Consider the following 18,341-nt stretch of genomic DNA (forward strand, 5'->3'; position numbering starts at 1 on the left):
AATGTGGTATATTCATATAATGGAACGCTACACAATAATGACAATACTAAACTACTACAGAGTGAATCTCCATATATACCGTAGAAAAAAATAAGCCAAACAAACAAAGAGGATATGTTCCATTCAAGTAAAATGCAAGCAGAAGGCAAAACTCATCTGTGGATGTAGAGATAGAAAATAGCCGTCACCTTTTGGGAGAGGGGGCATGCAGGCTGGAGCCTTCTGGGATACCAAGATATTCTCTGACTACATCTGAGTGGTGATGATGTGGCTTTAAAATGCACCAGTATACATAAATTTTCTTCATTTTTGTTTGTTTGTTTGTTTGTTTGTTTTTGAGACAGAGTCTCGCTCTGTCATTCCAGGCTGGAGTGCAGCCCTGTGATCTTGGCTCACTGCAACCTCTGCCTCTTGGCTTCAAGTGATTCTCCTGCCTCAGCCTGCCAAGTAGCTGGAACTACAGGTGTTACAGGTGTGTGCCACCAGTCCCAGTTAATTTTTGTAGTTTTAGTAGACAGGTTGTCGCTATGTTGGCCAGATTGGTCTCAAACTCCTGACCTCAAGCAATCTGGCCTCCCAAAGTGCTGGGATTACAGACGTGAGCCACTACGCCCAGACTACTTCAATTTAAAAATAAAACTAAACTAAGTTATGTTGGTTCACTTAACCTATTAGTTTAATATGTACAAAGCAGGCAGACACAGATAGGGGGATGTGTGTGTGTGTGTGCGCGCGTGCGCACATGCAAGCCTTAATTAACTATATGAACTGGTGGTTTAGTAACTTAACAGATAAGTTACTTGCTCAGTTTACTTAACTGTAAAATAACAACAGCAATAATACTTGCTCATAGGATTGTTAAGATGGTTGGATTAGGAGATATGTGCAACTGATGTGAAAGAATAAGATGTGTGTTTGTATTTATGGGCTTGTACAAATTCCCATAAATACACAGATATGAAAGAAGGAAACATTTCCTGGTTGCCCATTTATTCCATTCACTCAATTATTCAGTAAACATACATCCGCAGTCCACTCTGCTAGGTACTATTTTATGGGCAGGCTGCAGAGTGGTGACCAAGACAGATAGATCTCCTGTTCTCAAAGCGTTTACATTCTAATTGAGGAAGACAGGTGATAAAAGCAAGTGAACAAACAGATAAAAACGTAATTTCAGTTTAGGAAGAACAGGTGATGGGAGACAGAATAACTGCAGGTGAGAGCGGGTGGAGCTAATTTGATTGATGAAATCAGAGACCATCTCTCTAGAGAGGTGGCATGGGGCTGAGACTTGAAGGATTAGAAGGAATGTGCCCTGGGGAAAGCCTGGAAAAGAATGCTCTAGGCAGAGAACAGCAAGTGGAGAATCCTGAGATGGGGAGAGCCTATGATGTGTGAGGATTCGAAATGGGGCTAGTGACAGTCTCCATGAGGAAGAAGAAAATAAAAAGGGAAAAATGGGGCCAGAGGGGAAGAGAATGGAATCTGATGAGGTTGAAGACATAGGCAGGAGAGGCACATACACAACCCTGTGTGCCGAAGAAAGAAGTTTAATTGTATTTCCAAGTTCATCTGGACACAACCGAAGGTTTATTAAGACCTGAAGAGTTAGTATTTTAAATATATCACTCTACCTCAATGAGTTGCTTTAAATATAGTATCTCTAAAACAGGTTAGACTTACTGCCCTTAAGTTGTTGGAACTGTAGTTTTTTTGTGGGAGAGAATTGAATTTATTTGTTAAAAAGCAATCTGGCCAGGTACAGGGGCTCATGTTTATAATCCCAACACTTTGGGAGGCTGAGGCAGGAGGACTACTTGAGGCCAGGAGTTCGAGAGCAACCTGGTAACAGTGTCTCTACAAAGAATAAATTAGTCAGGCATATTGGTATGTGCCTGTAGTCCTAGCTACTCAGGAGGTTAAGGTGGGAGGACTGCTTGAGCCCAGGAGGATGAGGCTGCAGTAAGCCATGACTGTGCCACTGCACTCCAGCCTGGGTGACAGAGACCTTGTATAAACAACAACAAAAACAATTAAAACCTCAGCAACTAGAAGGAAGTAGAAAAAGTAAATATATGTGTTTCCAGGGCAGTTGGTTTGTACTTAAGAAGAGGGTTCTTCTTAGGCTTCTGAGAAGGGAGCAGAGAGACTTGGAAGCTGGTGGGATGTTGTGAAGTCATCAGTGAAAAATATGGGATATGAGCCAGTTAGAAGTTTCAAGAATGAAAATGTCTAATATTCAATATAAAGTATGATTTGTTGTGATAGAAATACCTTCTCACCTACCTTCCAAAATTCCATTAAGTCTAGTATTCTCATGACCTGGAAGTTTGTGGAATTTACGAAGAGGCTGGAATTCATCCTGAGATGACATGGTCCAGTGGTCTAGACTGGAGGAAGATACAAGGAAGAACAGGTGTCAGGCACATATGGCCATGAAGTTTCCAGAAAGTCTCAGCAATTGTGATTAAGGGTTCTGCCTGGATGAGAGCATGGATAGAAGACATAACAATCTTCACTTCAAGGATCCAGAAACTCATGTAACATCTGTATGCATTTCATGTCAGTTGAACTAATGAAAAATAATTTTCTGTTAACCTACCTTGACAATCTCTTAGTATACAGTGGGGGATATCTTATCCTAGGCACCAAAAGGATCAGATGCCACTTCTAAAGTTCTCTGCCCAGTATCAGAATTTGGGGGAAGCATGGTGAGCAATTAATCTGGGCACAATGAGGAATATGTTATCCAAGCCGTGCCGAGGCCTCTGTGATGGAGAAGCGAGAGCAGAGGCTGAATGTCTGTGATGCTCTGAATCAGCATCCTGCCTAGTGAGAGCCAGAGACACACAGAAAGCTTCTGGCTTTCTGGGCTTCCTTGTCTGTTTTCAAAGTGGCTACCTCCTTCTGTTTATCCAGGTTTTCTCCAAGCAGGGTCCAATGCACTCAAAAGTCTACAAAAGTATATGCATATTACACACTTACAAACTGTACATGAAGGTATCATCACATTATACTTTATAAAAAGTATAATCATATATTCCTGCCCAGAGATTATGTCTAGTTTATGTTAATCAGAGTCCTTGTGGACTGATACTTTCTACCTGCACTAAGAGGCAGTAGATGGTGGGGCTGGAGGCGCATACTCTGGAGTTAGACTGCCTCTCACCAGTTGAATGACTTGACAGCTTACAGGGCTTCACTCTCTGCCTCACTTTTCTCATCTGAGCCACAGGAATAATTATGATAGCTACCTCATAGGGTTTTCATAAAGATTAAATCAAAATATACATTTATTTATAAATAAATATCTTCTAAGTGATTTTACAGATAATATATGTGTGTATATATATTATAACTGTATATAATAGTGTACTGTATATATATGTGAAATTAAAATAGCTTCCTAGTAAAGTTGTTATAAAGAGTAAATGAATATACACATAATCATTTACATATCCATCCCCTAAGTAATTACATATGATGTATGTTACATATATATCACTATATTGTATTAGTGATTACATATATTATTACTATATGTTACATCATATATAACCATAGTGTATATATATGCATATATCTCATACACATAGATACATATATGTACACACACAGCAAGCACTTAAAAGGATGTTTGCATAAACACTTTGTAAGTTTATATAATCAATTATTTTCCTTTACAGACCATGAATTGGGGACTCCAACAGAGGGCTAATGATATCCATTTTTTGTGGCTAGCATTTTCTCATTTTCATTTTTTTGGAGTGGGGCTAGAAGTTGTGTGAAAGAGTTGAACCTCAATCTTCCCTCTCATGAACCCAGAAAAGATGCATTTCAGAGCAAGAAAAGGACATCCAAGTAAGGCCGTCTCTTGCCCATGGCCTGGTGTGAAATATAAAGCACTTCAAGTCACTAAATGGGTAAAAGAAAATAAAAAGGAAATCCAGCCAACTCACCAACATTCTGAAACTAGAATAAAGAAGGAACGAAGTTAGGAAAGAAGTGGGGCTGTGAGTGGGAATAGAAGGCTTATGTGAGAGCGAGTGGCAAACACTGCATCTTATTGAGCGAGTTTAATAGGCTCTGGGGGCCCCCCAAATCGGGGTTAGAACACATTTTTAAAAGGGAGAGAAAATGAAACTCTGATAGACTGTGTAGAGGGGATTATTCTTCACTTCAAGTTTTATTTGAAAGAACTGAAAGACAGGGTCCAGAAACCCTAGGGTTTGGCTGGTGAAAAAATAATCAAACAAAACATTTATTTTCACTGATTTCAAGGGACTTGCATGACTCTGAGGTTGAGAAAAAAGGGAGCAATGGAGGCAGGAGAAGGCCTCACCTGGGCAGGCTGGAAGTCTAGGTGTGGAGGAAGAGAAAGGAGGCTGATGGAGATGCACGTTCCCTGTCCCTTCCCTGTGTACCTCTGGAAGGGATGTCAGCTGCTCCATCCACATAGGGGGAAAGATGATTATTTGGTCACTGCCTGTTGGGTAAGGCCACATACCATAAGCAAGTAAGATTTCTCCAGAAAGAAATGGGCATTCCCACTGTGTACCCCCCAGGTAAGAGGAAGGCATGATGCTGAGAATCAAAACCCAGCGGCCTTGGTGTCACGTGTCCAAAGAATGCCTCTTGGTTTATGTGTCGGTATTGAGGAGTCTACAGGGTCTTGGAGATGTCTAAAAGACAAGCCTCTGCCACAATAGCTATGTCGAAGTTACCTGTAAGGGACCCCAAGCGGAAGAGGAGAAGAGGAGGTGCATTTTGTAAACCAGTTAGCCAGTTTGTAGTTTCTCTCTCATTTCTTTTTACAACACCCAAGTGGACACTGCAAGAAGGGCTCCATGCTTGGTTTACTACACTGCTATCATCATCTTGAAATTCTCCATACTTTTTAACAGCATGCCCTGCAATTTGTGCAGTGAGTACTGCCTCCTACTTAGGACCTGAGACACTCATTTCCCTCACTGTAGGGAGCGTTGACTAATGACAGCTTACAGCTATGACATTACCCTGTGGAAGAGAGCTTCCTTCCCAAGGTTAAACCCTCTCCTCAGGGACAATGCTATACCCAGCATAGATTTGAGGGTATGAAGACCCAGCTCCCTTGCCTCCAACCGGGACAACTGGAAAGGACCATTCTTGCTCCAGAGCTCCCAGTAGGTTAGTCTGAGACCTCTGTTGCAATTGCATCACTGTCCAACATCTCCTTCTGCCCACCTGGGCTTTCCTCATTCTCTTATAGGTGTTTTTCACTAGAGGACTCCCCAAGAAAACTTCTGCATGCAAATATCCCTCAAATTTTTGTCTCCAGACACCCAAAGGCACCTAGCCTATTCTCAGGTATGCTACAGAGAATCAGGGACAGAATCTTGGACCCACATGTGGACGAGGAAGCTAGCGTGGTGGTAGTAGCAATCATCAGTGAAAAGTCCCCCAGTGTAAACTAGAGAAAACGGGGTCAGAGAGGTTAATGAATTGCCCCTCAAGGCCACACAGATGGTAAGAGTTTGAGTCAGGATCCAAACTTAGGTTTCCTGGCCCCTAATTAGATTCCTTTACAATAAGCTATGAGAAGTTGTCACACTTCTTAACCCCACAGGGAGCCTGGCAGTATCTAGTTAGGACTACATGCAATGGAATTATTTGCATTGTCTCCTCTTTCCAAATTCCAAAGTACTTTGTTGGAGACTTGCTGGTGATTCTTGGTATGTCACCCCTTGTATAATGTAGAAATTATCCTTTCCTTGGAGACAAAATCAACCAATTTCCTCATCCACATTTAGGAGGACACTTGGCATTTCTCCAAATATCTCCAGTGTTCTATTAGTCTGTTCTCACGCTGCTAATAAAGACATACCTGAGACTGGGCAATTTATAAAGGAAAGACATTTAATGGACTCACAGTTCCACATGGCTGGGGAGGCCCCCTGGTGGAAGGCAAAGAGGAAGCAAAGTTATGTCTTACGTGGTGGCAGGCAAGACAGCTTGTGCAGGGGAACTCCCATTTATAAAACCATCAGATCTCATGAGACCTACCCACTATCATGAGAACAGCAGGGAAGAGACCCACCCCCATGACTCAATTACCTCCCACTGGGTCCCTCCCATGACATGTGGGAATTATGGAAGCTGCAATTCAAGATGAGATGTGGGTGGGGTCACAGCCAAACCATATCAAGTGTTCTTCCAGGTTGAACCAGCAACATCCACCTCACCTGAGGACCTGTCAGAAAGGTAAATTCTCAGGCCCCATCGCAGACCCAGTAATGGTGTTCCAGCCAGGCTTCCCAGCATTCTGCTGTGCTAAAGTTCCACTGCTCTAGGGATTTGGTCTTGGGGCCTTGCTTGGTCTGACCTGACTCTGAGCTCCCGTACCTGCTTGGTATCAGTCTCCCTTATGTCTTCCTCTTGTAGCTAGTTCTTAAATCTTTGCTTTTTGCAATCCCAAACAAGCACCTCAGTATCACTGTCCCCCAAATGCCATTCACACAATGCAATTGGATATAGCACATTTTACCAAAGAGAGAGAAAAAAAGAGGAAGATGTTGGGAGAGAAGGTAGTCTTCCAGAAAAATCCAATAAAAACCTAAAGCAGGTTGTGGACATTCCAGATCTTCCGACTTCCTCAGCCACAGGGAATTGTCTCTGGTTGCCTCTTTTGTTCAACTTCCAGCCATGTTTCTCTCTCCTTCTCACCTTTGGGCCTCCTGACTTCTCTTCTTTTGCTAATCTCCCATCCCTCACTCAATACCTCGTCACTTCTCTCTTTCAGGTATATCTTCATTTCATCAAGGGTTATCTGGCCAGATATAGTGTAATCCCAGCACTTTGGGAGACTGAGGCAGGAGGATAATTTGAGCCCAGGTGTTTGAGACCAGCCTGGGCAACTTAGCAAGACCCAATCTCTATTTTTTAAGGTAGTTATCTGTTCAATACTAAAATGGCCCAGCAAGAGGAGCTTGATGCCAGTACTTTGAGCAGCTATTATTCCTGGGGCACTTGTGACTCAATTTCTCCTTGTCTAGCACCACCCAGTACACCATCTAGCAGTGTCCTGATGCCACTTGTTATCTAAAACAGGTGCTGCCACTTAGGTTATTAGTAAATCCCCATCATCTTGGGCAAGCCTGGACGCAGTGCTCCTGAGGATGGCTTTGACTTTCATGTACTCCGAGGCCTAGGCTTAACCAAACAGCACTTTGAGCTCTCAGGCACAGTTCTGCTGAACTGTAGAATCTCAGTATATCCAAATTAAGGAGGTCCAGGCAACCTCCTCTGAACAAGAAGAGTAGAGAACAAACCTTTTGAATCAGCAGAACCAGCCCTAAACACATCGTGGTGGAGACATACTGAGGCTTTTTGAGTCCTTTGTTTCCTCTTGTCTCTACTCCCTCACCCCATAATTCCACTCCAAGCACCTATGTATTGGTTCTCCATGCTTTCACCTATTCTCCAGAATCCAGAATCCCAGGTATCACCTCTCTATGGCCTCTTTCTCTCAAGAGCAAAACAACAAAATCCCCCCGCCTCATTCATCCTAACTCTCCTTTGCAAGGTAAGGAGCTGATGTGATGAAACTAATGCATGCTATGTAGCTAAGGTTTATTTAGATTTTAAGTAGGACCCCTCCAGGAAACTTCTGTTTTTATCCAGGCCTTCGGTCTTCTATTTAAGACCTTAGCTGGCAATGCGATCCCTTTAAGTAGCACATTGATCCAGTGCTCATTTTTGAAATGTTATAATTGAGAGGTAGCAGCATAGCAGAGAGATTAAGCACTGTCACTGCCAGGATCTGAACCCTAGGTCCACCTTCTGCTAGCTGTGCAAATTTGGATAAAACCCTCAATCTCTCTGTGTCTCCGGTTTTTTTCCATCTATGAAACAGACATGATAATGGTATTTGATTAAAACAGTAATTCATATAAGAAATTTGGAGCTCAGTGAAGACAGGCCTTCATTACTGTAATGAGCTGGTGGGGCCCTGCTGATCAGGGATAACACTGCGGGGACTCCAGGAAATCAGACATTGCTTTGGAATCTAGCCCCATCCCAAACTATGCAAGTACCAAAGTTACTTCATGCTGTTCTGGAAAACAAAGAACAAATTTTAGTTTTGTGTATTAGGTGCTTGGCTTTACTAGGGCCAGCATTGTTCCAGCACCCCCGTGCCCAGCCCCTCAGCCCAGGTTGGATGTCCTCTTCATTCCCCTCTGGTGGCATGTCTTCCTGCCTCTTACTTCTCTGCAGGCGTCTTTCCCACAGCTCTGCAGGGATGCGCAGAATGACACGGGGCTTCAACTGAAAAATGAGTGGTTAGTTGTGATGACAACCCAAACCACAATGCTGTCAAGAAGTCCTCACTGGAGGAGCCCATGGGAGTAAGAGGAAGTCCCACAGCCTCCCTATAATTTGTATCACACCAGGGAAGGGCAGAGTGGCTCCTACATGACTAAGATTCCTTCTGTTCACACACGCACAGCCCATTGACAGAATTCACTTGGGAGACCAACTCCGGAAATGTTTCCAAGGCAAATGATTAATAGCAACAGGTCAGAATGCTTAAAAACCTAGCTCTACACCTTGCAGATCAAAATCTAATGCCTGAAGTAGTGAATGAATTATATTCTGCAGCAGAACCACCTTCTTCTGGACAAGATAACTGAGGCCAAAAAGTTATGTTTAGCTTATTTAGCCCAAATTATATGCCATGCACTATGCTAAAGTCTGCATTGCCAAGTTCTCCTGGAACCACAATAGCTGTCTTATGCAGTGTGTGATGTTGTTATCTCTTTTTACAGTCAAGAAAATCACCCTATAGAAGTTAAGTAGCTTTCTCAAAGTCACACACTTCCTGGTGGAGCAGAATGGAACTGGAGCCTGCCACCAAAATCTGTTCTGAACCACCACATTATCTTGCCTTTTAATAGCCAGCTCTGTGTGATCCAGTTATTCTAGGGCCCCCTCCCCGTCTTGAAGTCAAACCTACTGTCTCAGGGAGGATCCGCTATTTCTTCCTTCATACTCCATAATACCATTTTATCACCACTGTTAAAACACTATGTTATAATTACTCAAGATTGTCCTTGGCTTCTGATCGCAGCTTCAGCTGTCTGAGAGCAGGAGCCAGATTGCTTTAACAATTGTGTGTTCCCAAGCTCAGGACAGGGGGCTGCACACAATAGACACGAATAAACGAGTGGATGAATGAGTGAATACAAGACCTCCCAGCTCCTTTTCCAGTGCTCTGTCTACCATTTTCTATAGGCCAACCTCTTTTTGTTGACCTGAAGTATTTTTTTTCCTTGGGATCTTGAACATCTTCTCATGATATTTAGAGTGAATAAAAATCATTTCCCCTGAGATCTCACAAGACTCTGACCAAGTTTACAAAATAAACAAAAGCATCTCATTTTCTTTCTTACCCCTCAAGACGTGTGTAATTGTCTTGCAGTGCAGTTGGCAGGAGGAAAAAAACAAACAACAACAACAACAACAACAACAACAACAAAAACTGATGCTGCTGCTCTCGGGCTATTTGAAAATATCGGCCAAAGTGTTGCACTCTAAATGATTTTAAGTTAGATGTATAATTCTAGGACTGACATCCCCCCAGCGATTGATACAATTAGAAGTGCTTCTCCTGAGTGACTACTTAATATTCCTGTAATAACCTGAGTTTATGAGGTTTTGGGACCTGCTTCTAAGTATCACTGTAAGATGCTTTAGTGTATTGGGTGTGCCTCTTTGTATCTTGTCTTTTTCTGATCATTTTCACACCATTGTACTCATAGAATTTAATTTTACATACAGTGCTTTTCTATTAACATTGTTAATATAAGCATTTTTTAGGGTTTTATAATGTGTCAATGCTTCCATTTCATGGCTCCTAATATTTCCAAGTGAACGTATCATAACTTATTTAGCTTTTCTCCTATTGTAGGACATTTATGTTGTAGCCAATATTACAGTCTTACAAAATAGAAATGTGATACACGAATCCAAGCAGGGAGCTTTCTCTGAGCTCTCTTCTTGGATTGTTTCCTTAGGGTCAATTCCCAGCAGCCTGCCATTTATTCTTGATAACTGGATTTGTGAGCAAGAGATGAGCTCACCAGGGGACACAGAGCAAGAGAAGAAAGTTAACTACTAGTCACTGAAGACACTAAAGATTATTGTTCAGCTGGAATATGTGCCCTATTCTAGAGGAAATTTTCACACTTTATTTTAATCTTTAGTTTTTAATCTACTTGAAGAACAAAAGCAAGGCTCTCATTGCAAAGAATGAATCAATGTTAGTATAAAGAAAAAGTTAATGACTACCTTCTACCACAACCCTCCTATTCCCATCCCACTATGATGACAGATTTTAACAGCCTGGTGTGTATCCTTTCATGTATTTCTCCATGCTTATAGAAATAAATGCATGCTTATAAACATATTTGCCTTTATACAAATAGGCTTATATACAGCACACTATATTCTCCATAACTTTTTCTCTTGCATCTAACAAATACACCATGAAAATCCTTTTAGGTTAATAAGTAAAGTGCTGGATTATTCTTTATAAGAACTGTATAATATTCCATAGCAGAGTTGCACCAACATTTATTTAGCCATTTTTGAATTAATGGAAATTCAGGTTGTTTCCAGACAAATGAAGTTTCTACTAAAGCTACTAGAAAAAAATTTTTTTTGGTTTAAATTGTCTTTAAATACCACCTCATATCCTCATTTCTTTCTGGCAATTTGCAGTTACTTTATCATAGAGTGTATGTGACTTTTTTTTTCTTTTTTTTGAGACGGAGTCTCACTCTGTCGCCCAGGCTGAAGTGCAGTGGTGCAATCTCGGCTCACCGCAAACTCCACCTCCCAGGTTCAAGTGATTCTCCTGTCTTGGCCCCCTGAATAGCTGGGATTACAGGCGCCCACCACGCCCTAATTGGGCGTGGTGATGTCCATGTCTGAGGACTGTCATCGAATGTAGAGTTTCACATACCCCTCCTGGAGTTCCCAAGGTTTTTCTTTTACCAATTATATTGAGAGATAGCCACTATTTTATTTGCAAGAAACACATATTGCGTGTCCACTGTGGCCCTGCAGCAGGTCTACATATATAGCCTAGAGAATTATAAAGAAACACAGAAAAGAGAAGCTGGAATAATAAGAAAACCAGCCTCTTGATTAAAGAGGTTAAATAGTGAAGTATTTAATTTTACTAAACAAAGGCTGATGAATACTAACTAGGTACGAAACACTGTACTGGATTGTGATGTCCTCAGAGGAGAGTATAGTCTATTAGGGGAAAATGGAACTTTGCACAAATGACACAGGGGAGGGAAAGAAAATGGGACAGGCAAGCAAAGTGTAAGGATTGAATATGAAAGAGGTTATGCTCAAGCTTCTTCCAAGAATGTAAACTGAACTGTTTAGAGTTATTTTAAATCTGAAAAGAGAGAATCCTGTACGTTTTAAAATTAATAATAATCCAGGTTGAGGCAAAAGGAAAGGTTAGAGTTAGAAAGCGATCTTTCGAGCCATTAGTGGTTCCTGTTTGTATGCCAAGCATCACTGTCTAGCTTAACAGTAACCACTATTATGCAGCAAAAATAATATAAGCCTTGGAGGCAGCAAAACCTGAGTTCAACTCCATGATTCATGGGTTCATGTATTCTTTCAATCAGCAAGCACTCACCTCAAGCAAGGCACTGTGCAGGCATTGTGGATACAGCAGAGAACAAGACAGTTACTGCCCCAAGGGGAGGTATAATCTGGTGGAGGAAAACCGACAACAAGTCAGACATCTCAGATGGTGATGAGAGGTACAGAGACCATAAAAAGGATGATGTGAGGGAAAGAGCCAGAGGGCTATCCTGATCAGACAGTAAAGAAGGGGCAGGCTGTGGGATGTTTCAGGTGATACCTGAAGGGGAAGTAGAAGGTGAAGGTCAGGCACGCACCTGTGGGGAGAATGACTGAAGCAGAAGGAACAGGCTGATGTGCTCAGGCACAGAGGGAGAGCCCGGAGGGCAGCTGGAACGCGGGAAAGGAAGAGAAGAGTGGTGCCGACTGGTCCAGAGGAGGTCACAGGTCAGCTTGGAGAGAAGCGTCTTCACTCTTTTTAATAAACTGCAGTGAAAATCTATGGGAAGGTTCTAGGCAGAGAGACATCATTCAACTTAAAGTCTTCAAAATCACACTCTGATTGCTACGTGGGAAATGTATCGAGGAGGCTTGTGTGGAAGCAGAGCAAGCAGTTGGGAAGCTAATGCTGGTCAGAGACGATGGTGGCCCCAGCCCTGGGAGTGGCAGAGAGGCGGCCATCCTGGAACCTTCCACTGAGAAGCAGTGAGGCTCCTGCGGGCCAGTGGCTTCACCTCTCAAAACCTAAATTTCGTCATCTGTTGAAATGGAGATAGTGATACCTACTTTCAGAGGCTGCTGGAAGGGACCGTCTTTGACCTGTAGGCTGACACCTAATACAGTGCCTGGCCTATCACATGTCTCTCCAAAAGCTAGCCATGTCCTCATATGCTTTACCTCTCTTAGACCCAATTGGAAACAACAAGCAATTCAAGGTCATTGCTATAGGCTGCTAGAGACTGAATACTCTAATGGATTAAAATGAGATCAACACACAGGAGGAAATGAAAAGGAAAAAAATATGTAATGAAATTCATAAATTCATATTGACATGTTGAAGAAGTTTCAGTGAGACCAACAAAAAATGAAGGTTTTGAAGGTTTTGATTCCTGTCTATCCAATCATAACATGTCCCAAGATGCTGTGTGCACAATCACCAACCTTGCGAAATCCTATTACAAGAGGCAGAGAGATAGCTGACAAAAATAGGGCTTTGTGGTTTTTATCCCCAAATGGCCTGTGAGTGGGAGAGACCCTTTATGTCTCTGGTAAACTTGAGCCCTACTGCAGGTGTTTGAGTTTATCACAGAGAGGAAATGACTTTTTTGACACCTAATTTAATCTGAAGCTATTCACAGTTTAAAATGTTTAGTAACGGTGACCTTTTTAATGACTAACACATTGCAGGTGGTCCTATTGTGACCAGCAGTTAATGTTTGCCATCAGGAAGAGAGAGAGAGAAAGAATTAAATGACCACTCCGTGGCAGTTGTCTTCGTATTGCAGGGTTCAAAGGACAGCTGGGTCTGAATGGAACCATAGTTAAGTATCTGTGAAAAAAAGGGCTAGGGCCTTTCTCCTCAATAGGAGAGCTACTATCCTTTTCTTGGTCATTATTGGAACTAAGTTGTGGGCAGAACATCTCAAAAAAGAATTATAAACCAGACACCACTTGCTGCTGGCCTAGGCTCTGTGTGTATTTTCTTTTTGGAAGGACAGATGGGTCTGTGATATTTCGATGGCCCGAAATGGAGAGAGGATTGTTTTAGTAGCTGACCATTGACTGGATATCTGGGGTTTTTACAGACTTGTAGGGCCACAGAATGTCCAGATGAAAATCTGCCTTCGTGGATGAGGTGGAGGAAGCCTAAGAGAGAGAAAATAGTTGACCTCAGTGTGTTATACCAGATCTCATGCCACCTACCAGGGCTCTTGACAATGCCTTGTCCGCTATATCCAATGTACCAACAAGGTGCTTTCTTTTTTTTGAAATGAAATCTTCCTCTGTCACTCAGGCTGGGGTGCAGTGGCATGATCTCAGCTGACTGCAACCTCTGCCTCCCGAGTTCAAGTGATTATCCTGTCTCAGACAGGCACATGTCACCAGGCCCACCTAATTTTTGTATTTTTAGTAGAGACGGGGTTTCACCATGTTGGCCAGGCTGGTCTTGAACTCCTGACCTCAGGGGATCCACCCGCCTTGGACTCCCAAGGTGCTGGGATTACAGATGTGAGCCACTGCACCCAGCCGAGGTTTCATTTTAATTCCATCCCAAGCCAGGTGATGTGTGGGCTGCTTGATGATTCAGGTGACTTGGATCGGACCCATACCTGGTCTCAGGCTATCTTTCAGGGCTTTCCCATCAGCACCACTCTCTGAAGGTCTCCTTTACAGAGACTACAGTAGCTCATACCTCAGGCATAAAAATACCCCGAGAGTGTCCCTAGCTTCCAGGGCAGTTTGACAGCACACTGTGCTGGCAGACACCGTTCTAAGTCTACAGTCTGTGAGCAGATACATAATTCAGTGTCCTGACTCTCCCAGCACGCCCTGTCCTGGGGCAAGCAGAGTGAACTTGCCTTCATGCACAGAGCTCAAGGCAGTCCATTTTATTGTTTCAGTCTTTCCCCTCCCCCTCTGCATCCCCCACCACCTTCATTCATCCTGGAGGCTGCACACCCCCCACCCCACTTTGGTGAGAAGCAGCAGCAGGATTCAGGAAAGGAGAAGGTGTGAAGAAGCTGCTGCTTCTTCAAGGACAACTGCTCCTCTGCTCAGCAGACTGGTACCCTGCTCCTCCCCACGAATGGGATGTGGGTTTTTCCAAGTCCTGGTTGATTCCCATGGCACTTGTTTGTGTTCAGACTGGCCAGCCCTGCTAATTTCATTCTGAAGTAATTTACATCCCCTCAGTTATTTGTGTTGAGTAAGACCTCTGAGATCTGTGCTCACCAGTCTTGTTCTGGCTGAAGTGTCTTCCTAGGTTGTTGGTATTATATACAAAAGCCTTCTTATTATAATACTTATACCATCACACTTGTAATCGCAGCACTTTGGGAGGCTGAGGTGGGTGGATCACCTGAGGTCAGGAGTTCAAGACTAGCCTGGCCAACATTGTGAAACCCCGTCTCCACTAAAAATACAAAAATTAGCCGGGTGTGGTGGCACGCACCTGTAGTCCAAGCTATTCAGGAGGTGCAGGAGAATCGCTTGAACCTGGGAGGCGGAGATTGTCATGAGCTGAGACTGAGCCACAACACTCCAGCCGGGCCAACAGAGTGAAACTCTGTCTCAAAGTAATAATACTTACACCAAAGGAAAAGCATAGAGACCACACGAAGGCAGACAGCGGATGGTTACTACAGGGAGGTTTTCAAGGCATGTAATGAGATGCCCTTGTCTCTAAGGAATCTGCAGGGTCTTCAGGTCTCCCATAAAACTGTCAAGGACTAAGCCACTCAGTGTCACATATTAGGCCTGGTCGCCAAGCTCACTCTATTTTATAAGTTTTCTTGTATTTTTTTCTATCTCCACCTCTTAGGCATGATTATTATTTAAAATCGTTGCATTCTAAAACTGGATTAGGATGATGATTGCATAACTTAGAAAATCCACTAAAAATCATTGAATTGTATACTTAAAAATGGGTAAGAAAAGTTAACTTCAAAAATTCATCAGCTGGGTGCAGTGGCTCACACTTTTAATCCTAGCATTTTGGGAGGCTGAGGCAGAAGGATGGCTTGAGGCCAGGAGTTCAAGTCTGGTTATGGCAACATAGGGAGACCAAATCTCTACAAAAAAAAAAAAAAAAAAAAAAAAAAAAAAAAATTAGGCATGGCAGCTTGGGCCTATGGTTTCAGCTGCTTGGGAGGCTGAGGTAGGAAGAGCACTTGAGTGCAGGATGTTGAGGCTGTAGTGAGCTGTGATTGTACCACTGCACTTCAACCTGGATGACAGAGTGAGATCCTGTCTCAAAACAAAACAAGCAAACAAAAAAATACCAAAAAAAAAATTCATTAAGGTATCCATAATTACAATTTGTAAACTTTTTTTCTTTATGTTTGTTATACTTCAGTAAAAGCGTTTATTAAAGAAAAACTTTAACCTAAAAAACAAAAGCACTGGAAAAGTCAAATTTATATTTTGTCTCTTATTGAAATCACACCTTAGTAACATAATGGCAGAGAAAGAAAAGCTGGTTGATTTATGGAACATCTTGCCTATAGCCTATGGTTATTCCAGAACATTTAAGCTATTAGGAGAATCCAGTCACTTAATACATCCTACCAATAAATTTAAAATAATATAAAATAAAATAACATTTCCAAATATAAGGAAAGAACTGTGTTCATCTAGTGGCATGCGTTGGTGTAAATTCTATATTTAGGTTCCACGTGCATGATGTCATTTATTCATATTTAAAATGGTACATGAAAAAAAATCTAAAAATATTTGCGTTCCCTCTCCTTTCTAGCTCATTCTCACCCTAAGATTTTTTACTGAGCTTAGGAACAGTTAAAGTTGCTACCTATATTAATGTGAGTACTTTATTGTCTGAAATTACGGCTTTTGAAGTTTCTTCCTTTCTGAAACAAAAAAGAAAAGCGATGGTTGACATCAAAGAGGAGACATTCTCCTCACTAGCAATTATGGTCGCTTAATGTTACTCAATATCCACCCAGTTGCAAACTGCCTTTGCTTTTTGTAACATGTACTTATTTTGATCAACCCCTTTAGAAAAAGTATCCCAAAGTACCCAACTACCTATAAAATTCTCGCTGGATTCTTCCTGGTGGTGGTTGTTGTGAATCAAAATACTCCTTTAATAATGCATTCTGCCATATATGATTGTGGGTGTTTTTTTCTTTTAAAGAAAACATTTAATTACTATTGGAGAGTTGTAACTGTTAGCTGTGAGTTACCAGATGTGAAACCAGACACAAGGGTGAGATTTTACAATTTCAGCACAGCTGCTTACGACCAAATCTGGTTTAGGACACCGTCGATGGATTTAAAAACATTACATTTATATTAAAAATAGCAGCCCAGCCTCATATGCAGCCCAGCTGAAGGTCTTCTTGGCAAACTTGTTAAAATCAGAACGAATCCCCTCCATCAAAGTCCAAAAACAGCCAGTACGCAACCGGCCAATGACATGTGCTGTCACTCCCGGCCCACCCCACCCCCCGCGCAAACATTCTCATAGAGACACATGTGTCTGGGCCTTTTGTCCGAATTCTAAATTAAACCTCCAATTCTTTTCATTTGTATATTATGTGCGCTGAACGCCAGGATGTAAAGGCTTAAAATGCACCAACAGTTTGTGCAGGCTTGAAAACCTTAACTTACTGCACTGATGATTTGAGACAAAGGTGTTGTTTTGTCTCTCTGCCCACCCCCAACCCCCTGGCATTTGAGTTTTTACAGTGTAGGAAAAAAAAAAAAATCACTCTCTAAAGCTTACTTTTTCTTCCTTCCCTCACCCCACCCCCATGAGTTCTTGAATCTGCAGCTATTATTCCAGGCCAAATTGTCGCCATGCTTAGTGGAGCGTGCGGAACCAGGCAGGACAGCTGAAATAACTGCGAGATGGCGGGTACTTTGGCCCCCACACCCGGCACATGGGAGAGCCTGGACTCGGCCTCGCCTCCATTTCTGCTACTAGTTTAACTAGAGTTTTGAGAGTTGCCAAAAATGTGTCCAGTGAGCGGCTTTTCGTTCTTAAACCGGAAGAGTGGGAAGAAGTGGAAGACGTCTAAGTCTGTGTACGTCTAAGGCACATTGGAAGCACTACTGCTGTTGAAAATCTGGCCTCTCTAATAAGTAATACATGGACATGTTTAAAATGTATTCAGACTGTACAATAAGGTATCCAGAGAAGGGGGCTCTATCCTTCTCTTCTCAGACCCTTTATCTACAACTGCCATGCCACCTCCCAGGAGCATAGCATAGCATGGCATGGCATAGTGTAGCATATCAGTTCTTTTAGAGCCTTCTAACTTTTTCCTATATGTAGTTGAGCAAATACATATGCTTCTCTCTGTATATATATACAAACTCTATGCATTATACTACAATTTGTATGTCAACTCGTGATAGATCTCGGAGATCTTTTCATATCTGATCGAAGAGCTCCCTCATTCTTTATAAGGTGATGAAATATTTAATCAAATAGAAATTTAGGCCACATTCAGTTTTTTTACTTATTGCATACAAAGCTAAAAATCAACATCCTCATTCGCATATCTCTTTATATGTGTAAATACAGCTGAAGGACACATTCCTAGAAGTAGCATTGCTGGCTTAGGTGATTTACATATCTTTTTAAAAATGCGTGTGTATGTCTATTTTCTTATCAACTTGTGGTTGGTTTGGGTTTTAAAAGTCTTCTTGGCAAACTTGTTAAAATCAGAATGATCCCCCTCAATCAAAGTCCAGAAACAGCCAATGACATGTGCTGTCACTCCCTGCCCACCCCAACTATAAGCAACTCCCATGTGAAGTTTTGTGGTCCCCATCAAAGTGAGTATGTCATGCGCACGCACACACTCATTCATTCGTTTGCTGTTTCACCCACGCTTGTTAGTATCTTGGGAATTCTTAATATCGCATATGTAAAATGTCTACCTTACAGTTTCAGTCGAGGATATAGTAACTGCATTTGTACTATGATAGTGTCACCCACAGGTTACACA

The sequence above is a fragment of the Macaca thibetana genome, chromosome 20 (assembly GCF_024542745.1).
Source record: "Macaca thibetana thibetana isolate TM-01 chromosome 20, ASM2454274v1, whole genome shotgun sequence".
Lineage (NCBI taxonomy): Eukaryota > Metazoa > Chordata > Mammalia > Primates > Cercopithecidae > Macaca > Macaca thibetana.